Here is a 12209-nt window from a genome sequence, read left to right on the forward strand (position 1 = left end):
CCAGAAGAGTACATTTTGAGCAAAATGTATATTGTTTTAAAGGAACCATGAAACTTCATGGCCTTTTTTTTCTTAAATGGCTTGTAGAACATTATATAAAGTTTTCTCCAGATCCAAATCCACAGACTTCACCTATAATCTATAAGGAAAGCCATGCTTGTAGTAGAAAAAAATTGACCTATTTATAATTTCAAAAACCTGCTTACTCTTGAAAACCAAATTATATATTCTTGGGCAGGGGCTGAAGTTTCTTTCATTTTTTTCTTTCTGTTTTTTAATTAGGCTAATATTCTTCCAGTACTTGAGAATGTCTAGTAAGAAAATCATAGATACCTAAACTTCCCTGGATACCTGAAAAAATTTGTTTGCTAAAGTCATTCCACATATTTTTATTTATGAGAGTAGTTTTTATAAATTTTGAAAATAATTATTAAACCTTACTATTATTAAAATTAAGTAGATCATACAAAACTCAGTAATAATTAATACTCAAAAGTAATCCCTTCCTAATTAATTTTACCATACTATAATCCCAGGTTCTGAGATCATCTATACTGTTTAAATTTTGAATTAATATAAACATTCAGAATTAATATACAGATTTACATAATATTGACTGCTAGAATTTGTAATGAGATGGCAACAAATCTGTAGATAATTTTGGGTAGAACTAACATTTTATAATATTCAATATTCTTTCATGAGACTGGGTCTCATTCCAGCAGATGCAGCACCATATCTGGCATGATGGAAATGAGAGGAAAGTGGTAGCCAGGAGAAGGGCATTCTGGAAATAGAAGATTCAAAGTTCCAAAGGAATATAGAGAGGGGACATCCAACAGGAAAGTTAATGAAGGGCCAGTTGTCACTGGGCTGCTTGTTTGTGGGGTCACAATGAAGGCAACAGTAATCACATAAATCTGATAAGAGGCAATGAAGTAAGCCCAGACATTTCTCTGATTCTTTTGGAAGCTGAGGGTTGCTGGAGCTGATGAGGTCAGGCGGGCTGATCTCCATGGAGTGGCAGTTCTGGGATGTATGAGAGGACGTGTTTGCCATGGTGAAGGAAGTGAAGAAGTGCTGCTTTTTGGTGTTCTTCTTGGTGTTGAAGTGGTTTGGGGCAGTGCTGCTCTGAAATGCTGCTGAGGTATATTCTTTAGTATCAACTCCTGGCATGGAAGGATTACCCCATTTTGTCAGCTGCTTAGCAGCAAAGTTAAACTCAATGTAGGAAATCAGAAATATTTCAGTTTTTTCTGCCAACATTCCTCCAGCACACCTTTCATTCACTCTTTGTATCACGGTCAGAACAAATAATAACGGTGGTTATTATTTGCTGATTTTTTTGTCTTGCACTTCAAAGTCATAAAGTGATTTTCACTGAGGTAGGGGCTGAGACGATGGTTTAATAATTTGAACCAAATTGCTTCAGAAAAAAAGCCATGGATCCCATTGACATATCCTGTGGAGCCAGTTTTTAACAATGTGTCGCCAAAAAATGATGATGCCACATTTGCTGAATTTAAGTCTCCAGGCTCTTGTTTTCATAGTTATGAAATGCTTTAAGAAATGGTAACAGGTATACCCTTCACTGGGGCCTCCAGGATTGCACCCAAGGCTGCCATCTACACTGGGAGCTCTACAGATTTTTGCATTACAGTTAGTGAAAGTGCTGCCCTAACCATTAATACATTTGTGCAATTAGTCCTACTGCACCCACTGGCTAGGTTTCCAAAGTGTCTGCTTAATGCCATTCAGAAGCCTGACCAGCAGAATGTTTCTTGGAAGCTCATCTTGGGAGTCAACCGTTATGCTCCACTCGGGACAACTGAGGGAACTTATCACAGCAAACATGCTTTGCAAAACCTGTGGTGACAAGGCAAGACTTTTGCAGAAGCATCCAGGACACTCCAAAATACCCAAGCAGGCAAATTCATTCATTTTTATATACTTTAATGAGAAAAGGCCTCAGAAATGTTCATAGTTGTGTGCAGCTCTTAAAATGATTCATGTGACATCCATTTCAGACTTTGCTCTTGCACGTTGCCTTCTCCACCTTGTTCTTGGTCCCTGCAATTGTGGCCATGGCCAAAGCAGATTCCACCCAGACATCCCTGCTGCTCCCTATTTCTCTAAAGCAGGCCCGGTGGCCCCTGGCAACTCCTCTCTGCTCCTCCCCCTCTCTGCATAGACACATTACACAGGTGTCATTGCTTCCCACTTAAGCAGCCTTAAATGTTATTTTTTAAATCAACAGAATTCTTGGTGGGATAGAAACCAATACGTGAGAGATGGAATAGTCCAAATTTCTATCCTGTCTAGAATATTTTGTGACTGTTACTTTGAAAAAGTTACCTAACTTCTCTGCTTTCTTTTTTTTTTCTGGTAGTAGTAATAGTCCCTGTTGTAGGGAACCACAGGAACTACAGACAAAGCTCCAATGCAGTGTGTGCCAAGATACACACTCCAGATGTGGCATCACTTGTTACCCTGAGTTTAAAAATGGATAAAAAAAGAGCAGTAATGACAGTGTCATGTGGTGATGGGCAACTGACAATTACCTTCACTCTTTATCTGAAGCAGATGAAGGATAGAAACCAAGATAGATGGGGCTTGAAACTAGTGACATATTTACACCTCTCACTCTTTCATTGCAGAATGTCCTCCAGGACCTGTACATCAACACCTTTGGACTGGAGCAATTCCTCTTGTTGCATACCCTGCAGGCGATCCTGACTAACATGATGGAGAAGTTGGAAGGGGCAAGTACACTTTAGCCTGGAGTATTTTACTGTGCTCAGCTGCTATGAGGTGGTGGCTCTTACAAGTATTGGAAATCATGTTTTTGGATAAATCAATGACTTTCACTTGTGACTCCCTTGGCATTGACCTTCTGCTTTACCTAACATCCCATCATATCTTGAACTTGACAAAACAAATCCAAGCACAATGTGATCTGTGTGGCTGCCTGTTGGGCTCATGGAAACAGCATTTCTTGGGCATCTGTGTGACTCCCTGTGTCTTCAGAGCTCTGACTCATCTTATTTTGACCAGTTGTTTTGTGCCTGGCTCTTTGTTATTGACCATTATTTATTGTCAAATACCTTTAACTGTGGGGCTGTGTTCTAAGCTGTTGTTTAGCGAGTAAAATTTGATGGCACTGTTACGTACTTTAGGTAATGAAATCACAGTTATATGGATTTAGTGAATTGTAAATTTGCATATAGCTAATCATTTTCTTTTCAGAATTAAGACTTTTATTTCTGTCTTCAAATGCAGATATTTTCCTTCAAAAATATATATGGTGATTTTAATTAATTTCCTTGTGACAAGCTCTTACTGACTGCATAGTACCCATTTGTAACCAATTCATAAAAATTAAAGTTAAGCAGAAAGATAAATGGTCACAATTTAGGGTATTCTCTATAATTTTAGGGGCATTTGAAGTGCTTCATTGTTGTGTAGTTTAATAAACCCAAGTATTTCCAAAAATAGAACCAAGATTTTTCTTTGTCATTAATGAATTATTTATACCTTTTATGTTTGAATCATTATTATTGTTGGGATGAGTAAAGAGATTAATAATACATGGTCCCAAAGAAATGAGTGTTTGTATGGTAACATATAGTTTTGCACCATCCACCAGCAAATCTTGTATCTCTATAGTTTAAAAAATTGTAGTATCATAGCTTAGAACTATATTGAGGCTGTGTATGTATTCTACATTAAATTTTAACATACATAATTTGATGAAACTTACTATAGGAAAGAGATGCATTTCATGGAGCTGGATTTTACTTTCAGCTGTGGTATTTTTAGGTAGAAAACTCTGTCAAATAGCTCAAGGGAAGAGTGCTTAAAATTTTTTGGGGGGGAAGTTTCTTATTTAAGAAGCAGTTTTTACAATGCCCAGGATTGATATTCAAAATATTGTACAACTGGTTTGGCATAAGTACCGGTGAATCAGAGTGGCTTTCAGCCACAGAGCTGGAGGTTGGAGTGATCTGAATGATTTTTGGGGGGTCTTGGAGGACCCCTAGGGTGATCCAGTAATGTTACCAAGAGGAATAGTTTTTTTTTTCCACTTTAACAATCATTTTAATTATGAGAGCATTTACTGGTTATATTTGATCCATGGATGTTTTTGGGACTCATAGAAATCATATTTCAGACTCCCTGGATGGCCATAGCATCTCTTCTTGAGTCTTCTGATGTCTCCTTTAAACTCCTTATGGTATTATGATGGTGAATCCTTTTGTTAAGCAAATTGACATCTCCGTTTTTCAAGCAAATTGACATCTCTGTTATATATCTCTACTGTGTATAGTAAGTAATACACAGTAGATTCTCTGGAATAAAGATTCTCATTTCCTAGGGTAATGTGTCAGAAAGGAAACACTAGTCTTTTTATTTGGTTGTAGTGGAGGGTACCAGGGATTGAACTCAATTCCACTTGACCGCTGAGCCTCATCCTTAGTCCTTGTTTGTATTTTATTAAGAGACAAGGTCTCACTGAGTTGCTCAGCACTTCGCTTTTTGCTGAAGCTGTCTTTGAACTCATGATCCTCCTCTCTCAGCCTCCTGAGCCACTGGGATTACATGGCATGCACAACCACACCCTGTTCTGCAGTTTCTAATTATAGGATACTACTGATTTTCTACAACACATTGCTTGCATCTTACAAAGAAATTTTTTTGAGTACTAGAATTTAGTAGGAAATTATATTACAAGTTATAGAAATTGCATGGATAGCTTTTTCCTGAAATCTGGAAATGTTCAAGAAACATGTGGGGGTACTGCAACTGTCATCATCATCTCTGGTGATCTGAGGAATGATGATGTGAATGGTGCAAAACTTTCTCTCATTTAAAATAAGGGGTAAGACCAGGTGCCCATGTCTCAGAGTGAAAAGTCTCATAGGTAATTTCCCCAGACTTCATCTATAGCTAGTGTGGTTCTGTATCTTATTACTATTTGATATGTTATCATAGTTTCTTTACCATTTGAAAATCATATAAGCCTTCAAAAAATGATTTTTAAGAATTCTCACTTTTTTTCTTTATATTAAGAAATGGGAAAAGGGCGAGAATGGGAAAGAATGGAACAGAACAGCATTTGATGTCTGTTCTGTTTGTCCCTTTAATGATGGGAATAACTCTCTTATAGTGATTATTATTATTATTATTATTATTATTATTGTTGTTGTTGTTGTTGTCGTTGTTGTTATAAAAGTGTTATTGATCTGCATGTTTAGATGAGGAAAATGCTCAGGAAGTTCACTTGAGACTAGGTACCTTTATACAGATGCTGTAGATACAAGCAAGCTACTCTCATTTAGTGACTTTCACATCCAAATAAAAAAAGCTCTGGCAAGTAAAGAGGAATCTGCAGCCTTGTTTTTGTGTGTATTACTTGATGGCTAGCTGTTTCTATTTTGTTTGCAACTGAATACAACTGGTTTGAGTTCCAGAAGTTTTGCTTTTTATTAGTGTGCCTTAACCAGTAATCTCTCTGAAACTTAGAATGATTGCTGTTGCTTGTTTGGTGGTGCTTTAGGGTATCAGGGATTGAACTCAATGTCACCTTTAATATTGAACTCAATATCACCCTTGGTAAATTGCTACACCTCTCCCCTGACTTGTGACTTCTCGTATGTCCATTAAGTATGAAGGAAAAACATGACTTTCCTAATTAATGCAACTACTTCTAAAGAATAGATCTGTTTGCTCTAAATGCAATGATTCAGCTGTGGAGTGTAAATTTTTAATGTTTAATGAAATACTCCCTGTATTCTTGTCAAGGATACAGGGAGTAAGAAGAATTAATGTTAAGAAGAGATTAATTCTTCTTACTCCCTGTATCCTTGACAAGAAGAAGAAGAATTAATGTTAAGAAGACAGATTAGTACTTAGTACTGGACGACTTGTTCTTCTTCCTGTGCACAATAGATTGTGTTCTTATTATTTTTTGATTAAAATTAATAGCCTCTCTTTTTCAAATTAACCATTTGCTGTAACCGTGGAACTGGTTCTAGTCAGTAAGTCCAGAAAGAATAGTCAAGGTATAGGCCAATAGTCTGGGACATTTCTAACTTTTATTAAAAGTTAACTAAACAGAAACAGCTCAAAGCAAAATACGAACTGAGAGGAAAAATGCTTGCTTTTCCATAAGCCAAGATACATTCTTCTATTCTAATTGTAGCTATGTAAGACTTAGTTTCTTTGAATAATGATTCCTGTTTTATAACCACAAAGTATTGTGAGCCTGCCAAAATAAAAAGAATATATGATTAACTTCACAAGTAAAGATTGGGATTCAGCACCTTCACTTCGGTGTCTGTGTTGTTTCTCCACACCCTTTCACCAACTCCTTACCATCCCTTCGTCTCCTGAGACCCCCTTTTGGAACTGAACTCTGACATCTGGTGCACCCCAAAAAGGAATGATCAGTAATCTGTAAGTCTGATGCATTTATTTCATTGAAAAGTTTTCAGGTAAGGATAGGATTCTTTCCTAGAGTGCTGCAGACCCATTAATTTACTAAGTAAGTAAAGGGTAAGTCATCAGAGAACTTATTTTGAGAAGTTATGGGCCATAATGAGTCTAAAGAAAGAGGACTCTTTATTGATATAGCTAAGCATATGCTCCATGAACAGGGCATTTCAGTTTCTTCTAAGCAATTAGGACATTTTTTTTTTTCATTTTAATCACGAGTTCTCTCCTTGGTTCCCTGAGAAAGGAACCTTAAATTTAGAAACATGGAAAAAATAGGTAAAAAGACAAAGATCTACTATGATGATCATGGGCCAAAAAAGATTCCAGTTAATGCTTTTGCAATATGGAATGTTTTTAAGGATGCTTTGGTCAATCCCTGAGACAGTTTGTTTGGCATGTGAAGTAACCGAGTCAGAACAAACCCCCTTAATTGGGGCTGCTGCTACGTCTAGAGATTATAAAACTATATCCCCTCAACATTCTCATTCTGATGATGAACAAGGGGATGAAGAGGAGGATGAACAACTTTCTCCTCAAGATCAGGAGGACTTAGAGGATATGTGGAAGTAACGTTATACTTAATGAAAGATTTTAATTGATTTAAAGCCTTGCTTGGCATTGATTATAATAAAAATCAGCCCATTTTTTCATAAATTAGAATAACCAGAGCATATTAAGTGTAAACAAGAAAACATGACTCTCATGTAAACAGGAAATTTCAAATATAAGAAATGTTCAGTTCTCAGGATAACTTTTAGGAATTATGAACCACCACTTAAGTTCACTTGACCCCCTTTGTCCCTTATGTCCTTTATTTTAAGCCCATTTTCATAAACTTAAGAATTGTATTCTACTGTGGGTTATGTCCCCTTTTTATATTTTTTATAAACGTGGCATGTCATTAGGGTACAATGTGTTCATTCAAGCCAGGAGTGTTTGGTAGGAGTATGAGTAATTCTATGGGTTAAAATTATATCCCAATAATTAGCAAATTGTGCAAAATAACAGAATATATTTGCAGGGATGTTATCTGTTTTTAAATTAGTATGCTTGCCCATAGTGGCAAAGCAGAGAAATAAATGAGAATTTTTTTTAAACAGGTAAATCTTTAGATCAATTTGCAGTAACCCAAATAAACCCAGAATGAAATCAGTAGAAATATGAAGAAAGGAATAAGGATGAAAAAGAGGAAAATGTATTTATATCCTAAGAGTAAATAAATTTACTCTTAGGATATAAATACATGTTTATATGTGTAAACATTCTAATACACTTAGGCAAAGTGTATTAGATTGTAGTCCTTTTGTTTTTACAGATTCCCACATAGGGACCCAGTAGGGTATACAGTGAGAACAGTTATTGACACTGGCCTGAGCTTTTGGAAAGAAATGGAAAACAACTTCATTCATGAGAAGAAAGTCCATAAGTTTTTGATGAGAAAATTCATGAGTTTTATAGCATCTGACAATAAAAGATTTGGGACCTCACAGCTGCATCTGTGTTGGCGTTATTCTCTGTCAGAGGTCCAGGAATCTTGGTGTGACTGTGCATATGAGCAAGGAAGATGGGAGACTTTTGATGCTGTGAAAGAGTCTGAAGGGTTAAAAAAAAAGAGATAGTAAATTGAAATTCAAATGAGGGGATAACACAGCTACAGAAATATGAGGAACAAGTTTAGCTATATATTTAGAATCTCTGGTAATATTTAAAGTCGTAGAAAATAATCTCAGTGCCATGATAATGGAGGTTGATTCAGCTTGCTGTGGAGACATTTGAGGAAGGGTACTGTTGTTTCTTTAACAACTGAACAAAAAGGGAGAAAGTAGTTGTGTGTCAGTTGTAATTTCTTATTTCTTCATTTAAGAAATCATAGATTACTCTCAATTATGTTATATTTAGTTTACTTATTTTAATTATAAAATAACAATATCAGAGAAATGTGATTAATAGTATTAATAATCTCTTTTCTGTGAAGAAAAATCATAGAAGCAGTAGACATTATGTTACATTATAAACATTTTCAGAAATAAAGTCTTCATTTTCTGGCCATCTAGAGTTTTTTAAAATTTATTTAGAGGCAGAAGTTTCGGTGAAATACAAATTAAAACAAAATATGTCACTATTGCCCACCCAGATAAATCGCTAAGATAACAAAAAAGACTGTAATAAATGTAAGTGAGGATATTGATAGATTAGAGTGTCCCCATGTTACTAGTGGGTTGAATCCATACAGTTGCTTTGGAAAGCATTTGGTAATATATACGAAATTTCAAATATGTATAACTGATGATCCAGAAATTTACTCTTAGAATATAAACACCAAAAATACTTAAATGCAATTTACCCAAACACATATACCACAGCAATTATAGGAGAATACTTCTTCATAACTCCAAAGAGGAAGCAACCCAAATGCCCAGAGGTGGTGAAACTCTTCAAGGCACCACATACTCATAGAAAAAAAATATAGGTGGATATCAAAAGGAGATGAAGAGACTAGGGCTTTAGGCAGTGGAAATGTGATTCTTACAAACAATATTGAAGTTAAGAAGTTACTTCTTTCACTATATAATTTCTTATACATAAAATATAAAATGGACACAAAGAAATGCATTCCTATATTTCTAATAGGGTCATTATTGGAAAGTTATAATAGGAAGCGAAATTGGAATTAGAGGCTGCAGGCTCTGTTTTGTTCTTTTATGTTGTGTCAGATATAGATGAAAGTAGAAAGCATTTATGCAGTTTGATATATAATACATAGATGGGATATAATTTTTCATTTTTCTGAGTGTACATGTTGCAGAATCATATTGGTCATGCAGTCACATATATACATACAGTAAAATGTCTGTTTCATTCTATTATCCTTTCTATCCCCACATCCCCTACTCTCTCCTCTCATCGCTTCCCTCTACCTAATCTAAGGTAACACTATTTTTCCCTAATGCCCCTGCCCTGCCCTATTGTGAATTAGTATCTGCCTATTAGTAAAAAAAAAATAGGCATTTGTTTTTTTTGGGATTGGCTTACTTTGCTTAGCATGTATTCTCCAACTACAACCATTTACTGGCAAATTCCATAAATTTACTCTTCTTTAAAGCTGAGTAATGTTCCATTGGAAAAAAAAATATATATATATATATATATATATATATATATATATATATATATATATATATATATATATATCCACATTTCTTTATCCAGCCTTCCCAGTGTGGTGCAGGAGCACATCTCTAGTGCAGGTGGTTGACTAGTGGAGTACATGGCATTCCCCATGACCCACATAGCAGAAGCTAGGTTGTCAAATGAAGCTGGTGGTGGATACTAGAAAGGTGATAAGGTCACGGAGCCAGCCCAGCCTCTCCCTGTGCTTCCTGGTAACTGTGCCTCAAAACCCCCAGAGGCTCTCAAAGAAGACACCACCTTGGTGAGCACAAGAGCTGGGACCCATAGCCCTCTGATTCACTGCATGCTCAGCACTTACTGTGCTCTTGGCTGGCTCCTGCTGGTCAGAAAACTCTGGGCCTTTTGCTGGCTATGGCCTCCTGGGGTGGCTCCTCAGTCTGGCTTTAAGGAGAAGCTGCACTGTTTTGTTTCATACCTAAAGGCTCTGTGAACCTTTTAATTTAATTTTCTTCTTTGCTCTGGCTATAGGAACACAATCGACTAATATTTGATGGTTAGAGGGTTTGTAGCTACTTTTCCTTATCATTAATTTTATTATTTTCCATTTGTCTGAATTTCTGCCTTTATAATTTTATGTTACTGAATTATATATTTTTATGAAATGCCATGAATTCTCTTTTAGAATTAGGTTGAATAAAATTAAGAGGTAAGTCAGATAATTTTTGTCACTCAAAAAAAAATCACTCTCTTTTCTTATGAATGCTGGCTGTTTGTTAAAGCTTCTATTGTACTGAGGAGTAATGGGAATACTGTTGAAGGAAACACAGGACGTGAGGCACGGTGAGTGACCCTCCAGGCCCAGAGAGCCCTGGTGCTCTGTGGACAAGACTGTGGGACTACTTGGCTGGTGGGTGGGGGCGGGAGGGACCTCTCCTCCACTTGTCTCCATCAACATCATCTGTTTTATCACAATGAATAAGTGAAATGAGTAACTAAGATTGAATTTGAGACAGGAGTCCATTTTTAGTAATTCAGATGTGTAAGTAGTTTTACAAGTGTTCCTCTCCAGGCTCTGTGTCAGGCCCTGTGTTCCATGGACATTTTTGCCTGCCATCTGGAGTGGGACTGGGGTGAGGAGGCAGAAAGTGGGCCTGAGAGGGTGCTCTTGAGGGTGTTTGAGCAGCTCCTGAAAAATATTCACCCCATGCTTGCCCTTCTGCTGCAGAGACTTCTGGGACACACTGTAATTCAAATGCACTTGAAATGCCTGCACCTGGCCTAATGCTCAATTTTCTATTTACTTAGGTAGTTTTTAGCTTATCAAAGTCTGGGAGTAACTTCAAATGACATAAAAGAAAACCCAATTCTTTGGAGTTGTGGCAGGTCAAGGGCATAGCTCGTCAAAGGTAAACTATGCCCTTGACCCTGCTGCAATGGCAGGTGGAGCCTGAAGAGCATTCTCCTTGAGTGAGATCACTGCCAGTTGCCTGGTTACTAGAGTGAGAACTATGAAGGGACAGGGTTCTGTGTGGCCATGAAGGAGGGGCATTTTACTGTCACCATGATGCAGGAGGAGTGGAGCCACCAGCCAAGTTGCTGACACATGAAAGCTTTTGTTACTTCCAGTGAAGAACACCTCTTGCCTCTTCATGGCCCACATGGACAGGACAGTGGAGAAGAGTGATGATGGATTAATATATAAACTTTATGAGCCTATGCTGAGGATCAAGCAGCACTTAGGTTTTGACCTGTAAAACTTCATAAGAGTCTACTGAAATACAAATGTTTATTGTCCCCATTCTCCAGATGAGAAGACTGAGGAGGAGAAAGCATTGCCCAGAACATCCTGGAAAGCATGTATTGAGTGTTCCTGCATCCTCAGTTCTCCTGGCTGTATGAAGCTTATTACAGGACCTCCAGTGGAGTAAAAACTGCATCAGTGGACTGACCCTGGAAAGGCTGACCTATGCAACAGTACAGCAGGGCCTGGTGAACCTGGGATCCAGGCCTCACATGCTCATCTTCATTGAGGGGTCCACGTAGCCCAAGGGACTGTGAGACCTCTGTGCTCTCCTATGCTCATTCCACAGGGGAGGCAGGTAGCTGCATAGGGGCCTGGTGGAAAGAGAGCATTTAATGGAGTTCAAGCAGCCACTTTGGGCCCAGGCTCAGCGAGGGAGTCCCAGGTGACCTTGGAACTGGTGGTTTCTATTCCTCATCATCAAAGTGGGAGACTTGAATGGTAATTTCTAGGGTTCCTCTAGGTCCAAAAATCACCCTTCCATCGCAGGGAATGTGGACATTGGAAGTTCCATTGTAATCCAGCACCAAGATGGCAGGCCTTGGAAGGAGCTTGCAGGGTTTGAATCTTGGCACTTTTGCCTCCTGTGTAAATCTCATAAAGTTAATCTCCGTAAGCCTCTGATATCATGTTTGTAAAAATACAATGCTCCAATTCCTTCTGAGGGCCATTTGGAGGATTAAGGAAACAGAGTGGGCACGACACACAGTTCCAGTCACACAGCCTTCCTCATGTGGCCATGCAGGCTGTTCACAGGTGAGATGTTACATAGGAGGACTCT

At 37.7% G+C, this 12209-nt stretch overlaps 1 pseudogene; it reads right to left on the reverse strand.

The window, feature by feature from the left end:
* Positions 1-713: 713 nt before the first annotated feature.
* Positions 714-1548, reverse strand: LOC143640365 (E3 ubiquitin-protein ligase SH3RF1 pseudogene; annotated as a pseudogene).
* Between the last annotated feature and the right edge of the window lie 10661 nt (positions 1549-12209).

Source organism: Callospermophilus lateralis, unplaced genomic scaffold (genome assembly GCF_048772815.1).
Source record: "Callospermophilus lateralis isolate mCalLat2 unplaced genomic scaffold, mCalLat2.hap1 Scaffold_197, whole genome shotgun sequence".
Lineage (NCBI taxonomy): Eukaryota > Metazoa > Chordata > Mammalia > Rodentia > Sciuridae > Callospermophilus > Callospermophilus lateralis.